General features: G+C 47.0%; 1 non-coding gene across 1 annotated transcript; it reads right to left on the bottom strand.

The window, feature by feature from the left end:
- Window positions 1-12,308: 12,308 nt before the first annotated feature.
- Window positions 12,309-12,411, bottom strand: LOC112587697. Its single transcript, XR_003112193.1, has one exon. It is a non-coding gene; the product is annotated as a U6 spliceosomal RNA (small nuclear RNA).
- Between the last annotated feature and the right edge of the window lie 4,280 nt (window positions 12,412-16,691).

A 16,691-nucleotide genomic window follows, 5' to 3' on the forward strand; every position in this document is an offset into this window, starting at 1 on the left:
CAACCTTTTCTGTCCAATTCTGTAGCCACTAGCCACCTGTGACTGTTTACATTTCAATTTAATACAATTGTTGTTGTTTAGTCGCTAAGTCATGTCTGATTCTTTTGTGACCCCATGGACTGCAGCCCGCCAGGCTTCCCTGTCCCTCACCATCTCCCGGAGCTTGCTCAAATTCATATCCGTTGGACTGGTGATGTCCTCCAACCATCTCATCCTCTGTCACCTGCTTCTCCTCCCTTCAGTCTTTCCCAGCATCAGGGTCTTCTCCGATGAGTCGGCTCTTCTCATTAGGTGGCTAAAGGATTGGAGCTCCAGTAACATTCACGATTTAATCCCACAGTTGAGCAGCCACATCTTGAGTGCTCGGCAGTCCCAGGCGGCCGGCGGTTACTGCAGTGTCCGCCCTCGGATCCAAACCCCGTCTGTGAGGCACTTCTGGCCGCTTGCCACTCGCCTTCCTTCATTAATTTTCTTGGTTTTTCCCCTCCCTCTTTGTCGTTTTGGTGCCCTACTCATAGGGCTTCCCCGACGGCTCAGTTGGTAACGAATCCACAGGCAATGCAGGAGACCCCGGTACAGTTCCTGGTCAGGAGGATCCCCTGGAGAAGGGGTTGGCTGCCCACTCTAGTATTCTTGGGCTTCCCTGGTGGCTCAGCTGGTAAAGAATCCACCTACAATGTGGGAGACCTGGGTTCAATCCGTGGGTTGAGAAGATCCCCTGGAGAAGGGAAAGGCTACCCACTGCAGTATTCTGGCCTGGAGAATTCCAGGGACTGTATAGCCCATGGGGTCGCAAAGAGACGGACATGACTGAGTGACTTTCATTTTCACTTCACCTTTCATTAAGCAGTTTTATTTTTGGTCTCCTTAAATCTTTATTTTGACAGCAGTTAATTAATGTTAATCTCTTGGAAGCTTGTATTTTCTGTATAAATACACTTATAATTAACATTCAAAAAACTAAGATCGTGGCATCTAATCCCATCACTTCACGGCAAATAGATGGTCAATGGAAACAGGGACAGACTTCACTTTTTTGGGCTCCAAAATCACTGAAGATGGTGATTGCAGCCATTTAAAAGACGCTGGCTCTTTGGAAGAGAAGCTGACCAACTTAGACAGCATGCTAAAAAGCAGAGACCTTACTTTGCTGACGAAGATCCACATACTCGAAGCTATGGTTTTTCCAGTAGTCATGTGTGGATGTGAGAGTTGGACCATAAAGAAGGCTGAGTGCCAAAGAATTGATGCTTTTGAACTGTGGTATTGGAGAAGACTCTTGAGAGTCCTTTGGACTGCAAGGAGGTCAAACCAATCAATCCCAAAGGAAATCAGTACTAAATATTCTTTGGAAGGACTGATGCTGAAGCTGAAACTCCAGTACTTTGGCTACCTGATGCGAAGAGCCAACTCATTGGAAAAGACCTTGATGCTGGGAAGGATTGAAGGCAGGAGGAGAAGGGGACAACAGAGGATGAGATGACCAACTCAATGGCCATGAGTTTGAGCAAGCTTCAGGGGAAGGTGAATGACAAGGAAGCCTGGTGTATTGCCGTCCATGGGATCACAGAGTTGGACAAGACTGAGCAGCTGAACAACAACATGCTTGTGATTATTTTCACTGTTCCATCATAGAGTCAAGCTTCCTTTTTATGTACTGTAAATCATGAAAGCTACCTGTGCTTCCAAGAAAGGACAGGGCACAGGGAAGGTTCTGCGGGTCAGCACCGGACCGTACGTGTGTGTCACCCTGTGGGACCCAAGAAGCAGCACCCAGGACTGCTGGGCTCCGCTCACAGCCGCCCACTCTCCCCTTCTGTGGACAGCTGGTGGAATCACAATTATAGTATTTATCACGGCAGTTCTGCAGTCTTTGATTCATTAGATATGTGATGAGCACTTGCTGAAAGCGAAGAATCGTGCCCTGGGCTGGAGACATAAAGACAAAATCCATCATGGCTATGTGCTAGGTGCCTACTGTCTGCAAGAGGGCACCAGCAAACAAACAGTCCCAAACGCAGAAGCGACAGGGGCGGCGTGCAGAGGCTGCTGGGCATCCTGCCGGGGGTGCTCCCGGAAGGGGCTCTGAGCCTCGGAGGGGGAGAGGTGCTTTGTTGCAGCAGTCACGGGGGAGCATCGTGAGATGAAGACTCAGAAGTGGAGTTGCTGAGGTCAGGTGCAGGATATGTCTGCAAGCTCTCCACGCCTCCGCTGGCTTCCACAGTAAGAGAGCATCAGTCTTCACATGTCGGACGCATTTCAATTAAAAAGTGCATTTTATCAGTGTTTCAAGTAAAAAAGGTTAGTTCTGCATTCCTTTTATTCCTGGTGAAATAGAATCCACTTCCATTGCTTCATTAATATGTGTTCTGTAGATCACTTTCAGTTCAGTTCAGTCACTCAGTTGTGTCCGACTCTGTGACCCCATGAGCCGCAGCACACCAGGCCTCCCTGCCCATCACCAACTCCCGGAGTTTACCCAAACCCATGTCCATTGAGTCAGTGATGCCATCCAACCACCTCATCCTCTGTCATCCCCTTCTCCTGCCCTCAATCTTTCCCAGCATCAGGGTCTTTTCAAATGAGTTAGTTCTTCGCATCAGTATTATACATGCAGTGTGTCAATTCCCTTTTAATGTGTATATATTAAAAAAAATTAGTTAATTTAGATATTTGACTGCTCCAGGTCTTAGTCGTGGCATGCGGCATCTTTAGTTACAGCATGTGGAATCTAGTTCATTGGATCAAACCCGGGCCCCTGTGTTGGGGGTGCAGAGTCTTAGCCACTGGATCCCCAGGGGAGTCCCAGATACTTCTATATTTTAAATTTGTGGAAGCAAAGACAGTTTTCATTATTAGGTGATTTAAAAATTTTAGTTTTTTCCTTTGTTGTGGTACGTCTTCCCAATGCAAATCTTATATAAATACTGACCTGTGTTGTGGTTCTGTACATTGGCTGAAGGGTGGAGCCCTCTGAGGAGGTTGAAGACATACAGGTGGCGGGGGCCACCCACCTCCCCAAGAGTCCTACCATGTGCCCACTGGAAAGCCACGATAAACCGTGATCCATATTGTGTAGCACTTTTATGATTCCATGTTCTATGTTTATCTGATTGAAGCAGACAGCTGACATTATATTTACAAAATATTTAGCCATTTGCCTTTTCATACTGTTCACTTCATGGGAAACAGATGGGGAAATGGTGGAAACAGTGTCAGACTTTATCTTTTTTGGGCTCCAAAATCACTGCAGATTGTGATTGCAGCCATGAAATTAAAAGATGCTTACTCCTTGGAAGGAAAGTTATGACCAACCTAGACAGCATATTAAAAAGCAGAGACAGTACTTTGCCAACAAATGTCCATCTAGTCAAGGCTATGGTTTTTCCAGTAGTCATGTATGGATGTGAGAGATGGACTGTGAAGAAAGCTGAGCACCAAAGAATTGATGCTTTTGAACTCTGGTGTTGGAGAAGACTCTTGAGAGTCCCTTGGACTGCAAGGAGATCCAACCAGTCCATCCTAAAGGAGATCAGTCCTGGGTGTTCATTGGAAGGACTGATATTGAAGCTGAAACTCCAATACTTTGGCCACCTCATGTGAAGAGCCGATTCATTGGAAAAGACCCTGATGCTGGGAGGGATTGGGGGCAGGAGAAGGGGAGAACAGAGGATGAGATGGCTGGATGGAATTACCAACTCAGTGGAAATGAGTTTGGATAAACTCCGGGAGTTGGTGATGGACAGGGAGGCCTGGCGTGCTGCGGTTCATGGGGTCGCAAAGAGTCAGACAGGACTGAGCGACTGAACTGAACTGAACTAGCCATTTGCCTTAAATCCATCTGTTATAATCCATTGGTTATTAAATCCATTCTCTCCCAACTTGTTTGGAACACCATCTTTTTCACAGACTCCACTTTCAAGGACGTTTGGACTTTGTCTGTGTTTTCTGTTTGGTCTGATCGGTTCCTGTGATGGCAGTGTAGACTGTGCCCGTAGACTGAATTCTCCCTGGTTACTTCTGGACGTGGAGCTCACATTTTAAATAGCACTTATCAATTTTAGACTTCCCTCATAGCTCAGTCAGTAACGAATCTGCCTGGAAGGCAGGAGACCCAGTTCAATTCCTGGCTCAGGAAGATTCCCTGGAGGAGGGCATGGCAACCCACTCCAGTATTCTTACCTGGGAAATCCCAGGGTCAGAGGAGGCTGGCGGGCTATAGTCCATGGGGTTGCAAGAGTCAGACACGACTTAGCGACTAACCCACCACCATCAATTTCGGTTGATTAAGTAGAAAGGCACTAGAGAGTCATGGTGTGAATATAATAATTGATAGAACCATCTGGATTGGTAGGTATTGAGTTAAGATTAAAAGCTGGTTTATTCTTGACTCATTTAATGTAAATACGTTTAAAGCAAAAGATACAGTCATAGATTCATTCAGAAACTTTTTGCCGGGGTCAAGGCTTTTCCTTTGAATTTGGGTTTGCCGATTAGTTTCCTGTGGCTTTTCTTGCATCACCAGCAACTTGAACGCACTATTCAGGTTTCAGATTTCTGGTTACACGATTAGTTAAACACTCCTGGCACCAGATCTAAATGCAGAATCCTTTTCAGACCCTTCTCCTTCTCTCCCTTGACCCAGTCCGTTGGTGGTCTTTGGTGACTTACCTGTATGTGTCTTCCCAAAGCAGTTGGCACGGTGGTCCCACCCCTTCCAGTTATACTTTTCCAGAGTATGTAAATAGTTCATTAAATTATATAACTCTAATTATAGCTATACTTGGCGTTGGAAGGGAACTAACACAGTGGACCCCCGATGACCGTCACTTTGGTGATGGATGGAGCCACGCGGTCACACCAGAAGGTCCTGCTGTCTGGCTTAACCGGCCCTGGTGCCTGTGGGCGTATTTCAAGGAGCGTGGAGGGCTAGTCTGGTGGGTGGTTCAGTGGGGTTTCAGGGAGGTTCTGGGGTGGGGAAGCGCCCCACCGGTTGGGAGCACCAGAAGCTACATTCTCGGTCACTCACTGTGACCAGAGGGTGATCCACGAGGTCCTCCTGAGCGTTCAGTGCGGCAACACCCAGGGACGGTTTAGAGGCCAGAACCCTGGGCACTGTCCCCCCAACACTCTCTTCCTTACCCCCCCGCCAGATCCCCTACCCTTGGGACTAACACTCCAGACTCAAGGGGGCTGAGGCCAGGCCTGCTGTCCATCCCTGCACCCTCCCACGCTAGGCGCGGCCACACCGTCTGCGCCTGGACCAGCAACCTCTGTGTCCACTCTGCTCTTTGTTACACCCATGCTCATTAGCAGAGTGACTTCAAAGGGACCCCTAGCATCCTGTTAGCCTCCCCCTCAAAATACTTCAGTGTCGACCCAGTGCTCCTAAGATAAAGATGAAAGCCCCAGTCTCGAGGGACCCTGTGTCCTCAACTCCCATTTCACTGGCCTTTCGGTCCCGAAGTGGATGAAGGGGGTCTTCACCGGGGCCTCCTACACACTTTTCCCTCCTGCTCCCTCTTCCCTGGCCCTCCTCCCTGACCCTCCTCCTGCCCTCCTTCTTGGCCCTCCTCCCTTCCCCCTATCCCACCCTCTTTCTCTCCGAGGCTCTCAGCTTTGGGGTCCCCATCCTCAGGAGCCCTCACCCAGCTGCAGTTTCGGATGTATTTCTGTGGTTCTTTGGTTAATGACATCTGTATCTCCTGAGGAACTCAGACCTCTTGGGGACAGGAATCCGGTCCCTGACACCCTCCAACGGGCCCACCATGGCTGGCACAGGTCTCAGCAAACAGTCCATACATCGTTTATGGAATATTCATTGGAGCAGATGATAATTACAATAAAGCCTCTAACAGAGTCTGACATGTAAGATGCCCTTTTACACACACACACACATATATATGCATATATATACATATATATTTCCTTTTCCCTGTCCTTTTAGTTAATCAATAGGACCATGTTACCTATTCAACAAGGTATTTCATGGGCTGCATGTGAAGTGGGTGACAAATGAGATGGCATTTACCTTCAAAATGATTTCTAGACCATTTGAAACAAGCAGGTCTGAGACCACATCTTGACAAAGACTGGAAATTTTCCATAGAAAAGTTGCAGCGATTTCCTCAATTGGCTTGTAGTAAACTGAAGATCCCTTGGAGGAAGAAATGGCCACCCGCTCCAGTATTCCTGCCTGCAGAATCCCAGGGACAGAGGAGCCTGGCGGGCTGCCATCCACGGGGTCGCAAAGCATCGGACACGGCTGAGCACAGCGCCTACAAACTGCTCTCCATAAGCCTCCAGCTCCGTGACCGACTGTCACAGCGGCCGATGACGCCAAATTGCAGCTTACTCGTAATGATATTAGACTTCGCCCTCCCCTGTGGAGAGGCCGGGATGGGCAGGCAGCCTTTGATCCCGCCTAGGTGTGTTAACAAGGAACAGCAGGGAGCCCCAGGCGATCGCTCCCAGCCCAGCCCATCCCCGCCGCCCCATCACCGGCTATCTGCTCAGCCTAATGCAGGAACTACTTGAAAGGGCTCAGGTCCTGATCACAGCCGCGTCAGCTGCGTCCACTGGGGAAAATGGTTTAAGGAAAACAGCGTGAGAGTCACCGGTTAACTTGGGTCAACAGTGAGTATGAGATGGGGACTTCTAATTTATATTTTGTGGCGTCTACAAACCTTCCTGCAAAGCGCCCAGGGGCGGGCAAGGCCCTTCTTACTGTGCCTTTCCGGAGCTCTGAGCCCTGCCTGCAGCCCTCGCCAGGGGTGCTGCGGAACCCCAGCCCACCCCTCGTGCCCCCGGGGTCCCTTCACAGGCAGCAGACCCATCTCCCAGCAGGTGGTTCTGGGGGCCGCTGCCCTGCTCCGGGTCCGCCCCCTGCCTGCTGGGCAACATGGGACCCCTGGAGGGGCATCCTTGACCACCCTCTCCTCTCGGGAGACAGGCTGACCTCCATCCGCGGAGGGCTCCCACTGCCCGCTAACCTTGGCATTTGTGTCAGGACCAAAGGGTTTTCCTGATCTCCCGGGGTCTTGGCCTGCAGGTCTGGAGTTGGGCTTGGCTTCCCCGCCAGAGACCGGAGCCAGGTCTCCGCAGATAGAGCCTCAGATCCGAGCGCTAGACCAGTGGTCAGTGACAAGGCCCTGGCCCTTCAGCTTTGCAGAAAATACAGAAAATAGTGAAACAAGTATTCATGAAGAGGAAAAAAGTACAGTATGTGTGGATAGACACACGGGCAGACTCAGGGAAAGACAGAGTTGCTGAGTTGTGTCCTGGTGGCAGTTTGAATTACTTTCATGGAGTATTTCTTCCAGGTTTCTTTGGTCAGTTGTTTTAACTTCCCTGGTTTGCAGTCCATATTTGGTTTGTCTCAGGATCCTCCCAAGTGGGCGCACGCATCTCTTAGCTAAGATAGATTTTACTGACCAGGGTCTGAACCCGCATCTCCTGCATTGGCAGGTGAATTCTTCACCACTGAGCCATCAGAGAAGTCTGTTTGTACAACACCGTTTAAAAAACATTTTTGAATATCACCCATGGTGTATACAATAAAGGCATATTTTCAAAGAGTCAATAACTTAAAAATTATGGAAAATGATTGAAAATGCAATTGCTGCTGAAGTGACAGCTTTGGCAGGAATTGAGGAGAATGAACTTGGGGCAGAGCTATAGGCCCGGCATCGTGCGTGTGTGTGTGTGTGCTCAGTCGCTCAGTCGTGTCCAACGTTCTGCCGCCCATGGGCTGTAGACTGACAGGCCCCTCTGTCCATGGCATTTCCCAGGCAAGAATACTGGAGTGGGTTGCCGTTTCCCAACCCAGGGATCAAACTCAAATCTCCTGCATTGCAGGCAATTTCTTTACCACTGAGCGACCTGGGAAACCCAGATACAGTATCATGTGTGAAATTAATTTATTGGATCATCCTAGGCAAACTCAGGCAAAAAGAGTGGAATCCAGAAGTGGGCAAAGATATGTAGAATATTATTGATCTGATAGTTAATAAAAATAAAACATAAACCGTGTGAGGATTGTTACAGTGATGTGTGTCACGACGTGGGCCCTGGCCACGCATTCTTGTACCACACAGAGGTTACTGGTCCATTTTGAATGAGACACTTGGAAGATTTTAGTGTGTGATGAATGCAAAGAAAGAGCTCCAAATTTGCTGACCTTCTCTGAGATAACAAACAACTACTGGATTGCTACCCGGTGGAGTTAAGAAGTCTAGCCAAGACCCTTCAAGGCAAAGACAAAATTCCGCATTTTATTAACTCTCGTCCGTAGTTTGCGTTGGGGTTTGCTCTTAGAGGTGTACATTCTATACATTTTGACAAATGTGTGCTGTCGTGTATCTACCACATTAGTATCATACTGGTTAGTTTTACTGCCCTGAAAATCCTATGCTCAGCCTATTTATGCCCCCACTCCTCAGCCCCTGGCAGCAATGACTGTTTTATCATCTCCTTGGTTTTTACGTTTTCCACATGTCGTGCAGTTGGAATCGTACAGTGCGTAGCCTTTCCAGAATGGCTTCTTCCACTTAGGAACAGGCGTGTAAGATTCCTCCGTGTCTTTTCACGGTTTGATGTCTCATTTCTTTTTAGTGTTGAACCATATTCCATGGTCTGGATGGACCCCGCTATTTGTCCATCAGATACTGTAGAGCATCTTGATTGCTTCCAAATTTTGGCGATTATGAATAAAGCTGCTATAAACATCTGTCTCTGTGGGGACATTAATATTCACCTCTCTTGAATAAATACCAAGGAGCACGATTGCTGAATCTTGCGGTCAGAGTATGTTCAGTGTTATTAGAAACTGCCAAACTGTCTTCCAAAGTCTCTGTACCGTCCTGTGTTCCTGTCAGCAGTGAGTGGATCCTGGTCAGCATTTGGAATTGTCAGTGTTCCAGACCAGACAATGGCCATTCTTTCTTCTTTTAAAACTTTTTATTTTGTATTGGAGTATAGCCAATACAAAATACAATTAACAGTCAATCCTAAAGGAAACCAGTCCTGAATATTCATTGGAAAGACTGATGCTGAAGCTGAAGCTCCAATACTTTGGCCACCTGATGAAAAGAACTGACTCATTGGAAAAGACCCTGATGCTGGGAAAGATCAGAGAAGGCAATGGCAGCCCACTCCAGTACTCTTGCCTGGAAAATCCCATGAACGGAGGAGTCTGGTAGGCTGCAGTTCATGGGGTCACTAAGAGTCAGACACGACTGAGCAACCTCACTTTCACTCTTCACTTGCACGCATTGGAGAAGGAAATGGCAAGCCACTCCAGTGTTCTTGCCTGGAGAATCCCAGGGATGGGGGAGCCTGGTGGGCTGCCGTCTATGGTATCGCACAGAGTCGGACACGACTGAAGCGGCTTAGCAGCAGCAGCAGCAGCTGGGAAAGATTGAAGGCAGGAGGAGAAGGGGATGACAGATTGTGAGACAGTTGGATGACATCACCGACTCGATGGTCATGAGTTGAGTAAGCTCTGGGAGATGGTGATGGACAGGGAGGCCTGGCTATAGTCCATGGGGTCGCAAAGAGTTGGACACGACTGAGCGACTGAACTGATAGCCAATTAACAACGTGGTGATAGCTTCAGGCGGACTCAGCCATCCATGTTTGGGTATCCGTTCTCCCCCAGTCTCCCCTCCCATCCGCCACATAGCACTGAGCGGAGTTCCATGTGCTGTCCAGTAGGTCCCTGTTGGTTAGACACTGGCTGTTCTAGCAGATGTGTAGTGGTATCTCTTTGTAACTTGCATTTCCCTGATGACATATGATGTGGAACATCTTTTCAAATGCTTCTCCGTATGTCTTCTTTGGTCAGTAGTCTTTCAAGATCTTTGGCCCATTTTTCGATTGTACAGATTTCTGATTGTTGAGTTTCAAGTATCTTTTGTGTATTTTCAATACAAACCCTCAAGATATTTTTAATGATTTGATTTTGATTATTATTTTTATTGGCTGCAGCTTGTGGGATCTTAGTTCCCTGAGTAGGGATCAAACCCAGGGCCTCCTGCAGTGGAAACTCAAAGCCTTAACCCTTGGACCGCCAGGGAAGTCCCCCTTCAGATATGTTTTTGCAGATATTTCCTCGAGTCTCTGACTTGTCTCTTCAGTGTTTTAGCAGTGTTCCCCTCAGAGCCTACGTCTTTCGTTTTAATGAAGTCCGGTGCGTCGTTTTTTCCTTTCATGGACTGTGCTGCTTTTAGCATGGTAGCTTAAAAACTCCTTGCCAAAGCAAGGTCACCTAGCTTTCTTCCTGTGTCCTCTTCTAGAAGTTTCATACGTTTGCTTTTCACATTTGCAGGCTGCCAAGGTGGTGCAGTGATAAAGAATCCGGGAGACACTGTTAAAAGACTGAGGAGACAAATCAGAGACTGAGAGGAAATATTTGCAAAAACATTTCTGAGGGCGAACTTCCCAAGAACCCTCACATGCTTCGAATTAGATGATTATACTGCGGCTCTTGGTTACAAGGTTAATATATGATGATCGACTTTCCAATACACCAACAGTGAATGATGGAATTTAAAGTTAAAAACACAGGCATCCTTGCGTCACTTCCAGTCTTACAGGAGGAGAATTCAGTCTTTAACCTGTAATTGTGATATTGGCTGTGGGGTTTGTAGATGGCCTTCATGAGGCAGAGGAGGTGCCTCTCCATGCCCAGTTTGCTGAGAGATTTTATGCCACTGGGTACAGAATTTGTCCAAATCATTTTTCTGTGCCCATGGATTACTTAGCCTGTTAATATGGTGGTTTGCACTGGTTGACTTTTGAATATTGATCTAGCTTTGGATATTTGGAAATTCTACTTGGTCATGGTGTTTTATTTCTTTTTATACATGGCTGGATTGGGTTTGCTAATATTTTGTTGAGAATTTTTGAGTATATGTTCATGAGGGAGATTACTCTGTACTCCCTTCATTTTTGAATGCAGAACGTATTTTGGACTTTGCTGTCAGGGTAAGTACTAGCTAGCCTCATAAAATGAGTTGGCAAATATTTCTTCCTCATCCATTTTCTTGGAGAGATTGTATAAAATTTTGCGTTAATTCTTACTTCGAAAGAAAAGAAAGAAAGTGAAGTTGCTCAGTCGTGTCCAACTCTTTGCGACCCCACGGACTGTAGTCCATCAGATTCCTCCATCCATGGGACTTTTCAGGCAGGAATACTGAAGTGGGTTGCCATTTCCTTCTCCAGGAGATCTTCCTGATCCAGGTATTGAACCCGGATCTCCCACATTGTAGACAGACGCTTTACCGTCTAAGCCACCAGGGAAGTCCAATTCTTACTTAAGTGTTAGATAAAATTACCTTGTGAAATCATCTGGGACTGGATATTTCTAAATTCAATTTCTTTCACGGTTTTAAGAGTTCTGAGATTAAGAAGGTTATCTTTCTCATCTTGGCTGAGTTTTGGTCCTTTGTGGGTTTGAGAAATGACTCCATCGTGATCAGAGAACAAATTCTGCATGATTTCAGTTTTTTAAAATTTGCTTACATTTCAATTTTTGCTTTGCTTCTTCTGTTTCTCATTCCTCTATTTTTCTTTTCTTGATTTCTTTTGGATTATCTCAGCATATTTTAAAATACTGTTTTTATTTATTTATAACACTTTGATCATATCTTTGTATGTAGTTTTCTTGGTGGCTGTTCTAGATCTTATGACACATTTAAGTTACTCAGCATGGCCTCCTCAACGTCTTAGCACTCTGAGTGAAATGTTGAATGTTTGCTCCCATTTAGGTCCTTTGATTCTTTTTGCTTTTAAAATAAAATTGTCCTAAGTATTCCCTCTGCACACACGGAACACCGCATCAGACAGCGTTATCATGTTTGCTTCAACCATCAAATCTGACTTAAGACTCTCATGAGAAGGGCAGTCTACTGTCTTTACCCAGTGAATTACTCCGCTACAGCTGCTGTAACAAAATCCCACAGGTCGAGCAGCTTAAAGAATAGAAGTTCATTTCTCACAGTTCTGGAGGCTGGAGGCCAAGATCAAAGCACCAGCAGGCTGCGTTCCTGGTGAGAGATCTCTTCCTGGCTTGCAAAGGGCTCTCCTCACGTGGCCTTCCTTTGTGTGAGAGCAGCCTGGTGTCCCCTCCTCTTCCCAAAGAACACCAGTCTTCTTGGACCAGGGCCCCATCCTTAGGTGACCTTCCCTTCTTTTTAAAAGGCTCTGTCTCCAGACGTGTCACATAGAGGGTTAAGGCTTCAACACAAGGATCTGGGGGGAACATAACCCAGTCCATAACACTTAAATGCTTTTTTTCCCTTTCTGGAAAGGATAGTGACCATCTCGTGAATTTATGCGTCGTCTTGTGCAGGAGCCATGCTGGCCTTCTCTGCATTGTTCCAGTTTTAGTATACATATTGCCAAAGCGATTCTTCCAGTATTTTCTTGAATACTTAGACAATTCTTGTTGATTGAGCTTGTTTCTCACCATAGAATCTGTTTCTCACATAGATTTTTTTCCCTTTATGACACAGATCACTTTTGAAAGCATGTTGTGAGTGTTAATAACATCCCTTTGTCTTAATTGATTGAATGTCAACATGTCCTTAAAACATTATAACTGTAGCACTCTAGAGAAACCAGTTGGTAATGTGTAGGCTGAAAATCAGATAATAGCTTTATAGCAATATTCAGTTCCTAAGTCTGGTCATTTTAGTGATGTTGTGTAAGAAAATGACTTTTTTACTGATAAAATATTTATGAGTAAAGGGTCATTATGTTTGTAACTTTCAAATGGTGAACTAATAATAATAATATTAGCATAATTATATGTATACATATAAAAACATGTAAAAAGAGAGAAAGGGAGTCATAAAACATGCATTTAATGTGACACAATGTGAAATATGTTTGTAATTGATACAAGTAGCTGAAGGACTGATGGGAGTTCATTGTATAATTCTTGTAAGTTTGTGTAAATTTGAAACTCTTTCAAACTAAGCAGTTAGAAAAACCTTAGGGAAATTCCCTGGTGGTGCAGTGGATAAAAATTCACCTGGCAATGCAGGGGACATGGGTTCGATCCCGGTCCAGGAAGATTCCACAGGCCACAGAGCAACTAAGTGCATGCAGCACAGCTACTGAAGCCTGCATGCTCCAGCGCCCGAGAGCCACAACTCCTGAAGCTGGAGCTCCTAGAGCCTGTGCTCCACAGAAGCCACTGCGATGAAGACTGGTCCCCTCTCGTTGCAAAACCAGAGAAAGCCCGCACAAAATGAAGACCCAGCGCAGCCAAAAAAGAAAAAATGAGAAATCATAGAGTTCACAGCTGAAAAAATGAGAACTCTTAGAGTTAAAAAGAAAAATTTCTCCCAACTTTACCTCCTGGGAGTATCATAGATTTCCAGATAGCGTTACTTTTATTTTTCTTTCAGTGTATTAGCCTGACTAGTGAAGACAGAACGAAAGCAAAACTACAGTGCTCACTTCAACTGTAATCAACTGTCAGTGCGCGCTTCCAAGTACAGAGAACAGGTAAACAGAAGTTGGCATTTTATTGATTCTCGAGGATGATCCAGTGATAGTGTGTAAGATGTGCAGAGCCCGTGGGAAGGTGTCCCTTCATCAGCTGGTTGACAGCTTATTATGAATTAGAAAAGTCTGAGACACAAACTCCAGACAGACAAGTCTTCTGAAGCTGCAGACTGGAAGAAATCCAACTAGGCTCTTGTGCAGATATGGCGATTGAATGGCGCTCTGATTAAAGTGGATAATCGCATGAAACACTTGTAAAGAAGGACAACTGTTCAGAAATGGAGGTGATTGATTTGACCACTTCAGTTAATTTCAGTTCAGTTCAGTCGCTCAGTGGTGTCCGACTCTCTGTGACCCCATGGACTACAACACGCCAGGCCTCCCTGTCCATCACCAACTCCTGGAGTTTACTCAAACTCATGTCCATTGCTTTGGTGATGCCATCCAACCATCTCATGCTCTGTTGTCCCCTTCTCTTCCTGCCTTCAATCTTTCCCAGCATCAGAGTCTTTTCCAATGAGTCAGTTCTTCGCATCAAGTGGCCAAAGGATTGGAGTTTCAGCTTCATCATCAGTCCTTCCAATAAATATTCAGGACTGATTTCCTTTAGGATGGACTGGTTGAATTTCTTTGCAGTCCAAGGGACTCTCAAGAGTTTTCTCCAGCACCACAGTTCAAAAGCATCAATTCTTTGGCACTCAGCTTTCTTTATGGTCCAACTCTCACATCCATACATGACTACTGGAAAAACCATAGCTTTGACTTAGATGGACCTTTGTTGGCAAAGTAATGTCTCTGCTTTTTAATATGCTATCCAGGTTGGTCATAACTTTCCTTCCAAAGAGTAAGCGTCTTTTAATTTCATGGCTGCAATCACCATCTGCAGTGATTTTGGAGCCCCCAAAAATAAAGTCAGCCACTGTTTCTACTGTTTCCCCATCTATTTCCCATGAAGTGATGGGACCAGATGCCATGATCTTCGTTTTCTGAATGTTGAGCTTTAAGCCAACTTTTTCACTCTCCTCTTTCACTTTCATCAAGAGGCTTTTTAGTTCCTCTTCACTTTCTGCCATGAGGGTGATGTCATCTGCATATCTGAGGTTATTGATATTTCTCCTGGCAATCTTGATTCCAGCTTGTGCTTCGTCTACTTCCAGCTTGACCACTTCAGAGCAGCGTAACTTCCAAAATGAGCAGAGAAAATGAATACAGGTTATAAAGGGACAGTGTGTCAGTGACCTCAGATCTAGAAGTATTTGAGAATGATTACAAACTCCAAGATAACAAAAGTTCTGACTAAAACAAGGAAATAAAATATTTGAAAATCTTGGAATCTGTTTTGTCTGGAGAACTGGAAGAGTAGGCCTGCTGGAGTGGGAGAGACCAGACGCTTTCTGGCAAAGACACTCTGCTGGAGAAGACAGGGCACCCATCTGGCTTCAGCACTTTGGGCCAGTGTGAGAGGAACCCGACCGAGCAGGACGGGCAGGCTGACCTGGTCCCGAGTCCTGGGAACAGTGATTGGCACCCGAGCATCCAAACTCACCCAGGTTCCCCTGGGCATCCTGAGTGCCAGGAAGCCACCTTCACCCGTGTGCTTTGTACCCCAGAGCAACGCTGGGGCCCTGTGAGTAAGGAGGAAAATGGGCCGCCAGTGGGGCGCCCCCGGGAGAGTCCCCGCCCCCCGCCGGGCCCGGCAATGACGTCACACTACACCGGGCAGACGGCCGTGAAGAGCCTGTGCCTGGTGCCCAGAATGCTTGCAGAGCGAGCAGTGAGAGGAGCCAGGGAAAATATGGAGGGAGTCGTCAGTACTGTGCGGTATCTGAAGCACCCCATTCCTACCTAACCAGAGAATACGAGATCCAGCTCCATCGCTGGCGTTCTGCATGAGACGCGGAGCCGTCGTAACGCGGACAGGGAGGTCCCGGCACCATCGAACCAGAGAAGATGTGCTGCCAGGTCACTTCAGTCGTGTCCGACTCTGTGCGACCCCACAGACGGCAGCCCATCAGGCTCCCCCGTCCCTGAGATTCTCCAGGCAAGAACACTGGAGTGGGTTGCCATTTCCTTCTCCAGTGCATGAAAGTGAAAAGTGAAAGTGAAGTCGGTCAGTCCTGTCTGACTCTTAGCGACCCCATGGACTGCAGCCCACCAGGCTCCTCCGTCCATGGGATTTTCCGGGCAAGAGTACTGGAGTGGAGACGATGTGCACGCAAGTCTTAAAACCGGGAAGAAACCTCACTGAGACGTGGGTCTCAGCCACACTGGGCTGCGTTTGGAACTTTAGCCTTAAATAACAGGGGGCCTTGCCCCACACCACCCCCGGTCCGGGTACAAAACGCTGAGGCACGACCCCCACTTTGTGAGTTGTGGTGGAAATTGGAGGGCCACGCTCAGCTGCCAGAGCCGGTGAACTGTGACAGGGGAGTGTTAAATATTAAATCCTTTAATATTTATTAAAGGCTATCTCACGTTCCTCCTAAGGGCCTTCTTTCTCGGCTTACGGAATGGAAGGAACAGCGTGAACAGCGAGAAACTGCAGCCCGGGGACCCCGAGGCCCGGAGCAGGTGAGCTGGGGGTGTGTGTGTGTCCTTCAGGCCCTGCTGGACCGCCCTCCCCCGTCCCTGCACCTTCCCTCCCAACCCCCACCCCACCTCCTCCCACCCTGGGCGTCTTGTGGATTCCACCCTTTCAGCCGGGGAGAAGGCCCAAGGTGTCAGGGGTTCAAAGTGAAATTCAGAAGAACCAGTGGTGACGAAGAAGAAAAGAAAAGCCACAGACAAATGCTTTTCTTTACCATGAGAATAGCCACAAAGCCTGGCTGAGGGCTGAGCAAAGGTTCCCTTCCCTGAGATAAAGGGGTTATCTTCACTATCTGAAGTGCCAGCCTCAAAGCCAGATACACTGGCTCAATCTCCCAAAAGCATGTCAGGGCCACGTTAGGATAACCTGAGCCACATTTGAGCCTCTTAGGGTGCGTGTGAATTCTTGAAACTCCTGGATTTTGCTGCGCAAACGTTGGTTATGAAAGCCAGCATCGGACTCTGTTTAATTCATTTATAGGCTAAAGTTTAAGGGAGTGAGCTCCAGAATCCTCCCAGGCTCAGAAAAGGGTCAAAGACCCACACCTGCAGTAAGGTCCTCATGTGCACACACACGTGGAAATGTGTGA

This window comes from Bubalus bubalis, chromosome 10 (assembly GCF_019923935.1).
Source record: "Bubalus bubalis isolate 160015118507 breed Murrah chromosome 10, NDDB_SH_1, whole genome shotgun sequence".
NCBI lineage: Eukaryota > Metazoa > Chordata > Mammalia > Artiodactyla > Bovidae > Bubalus > Bubalus bubalis.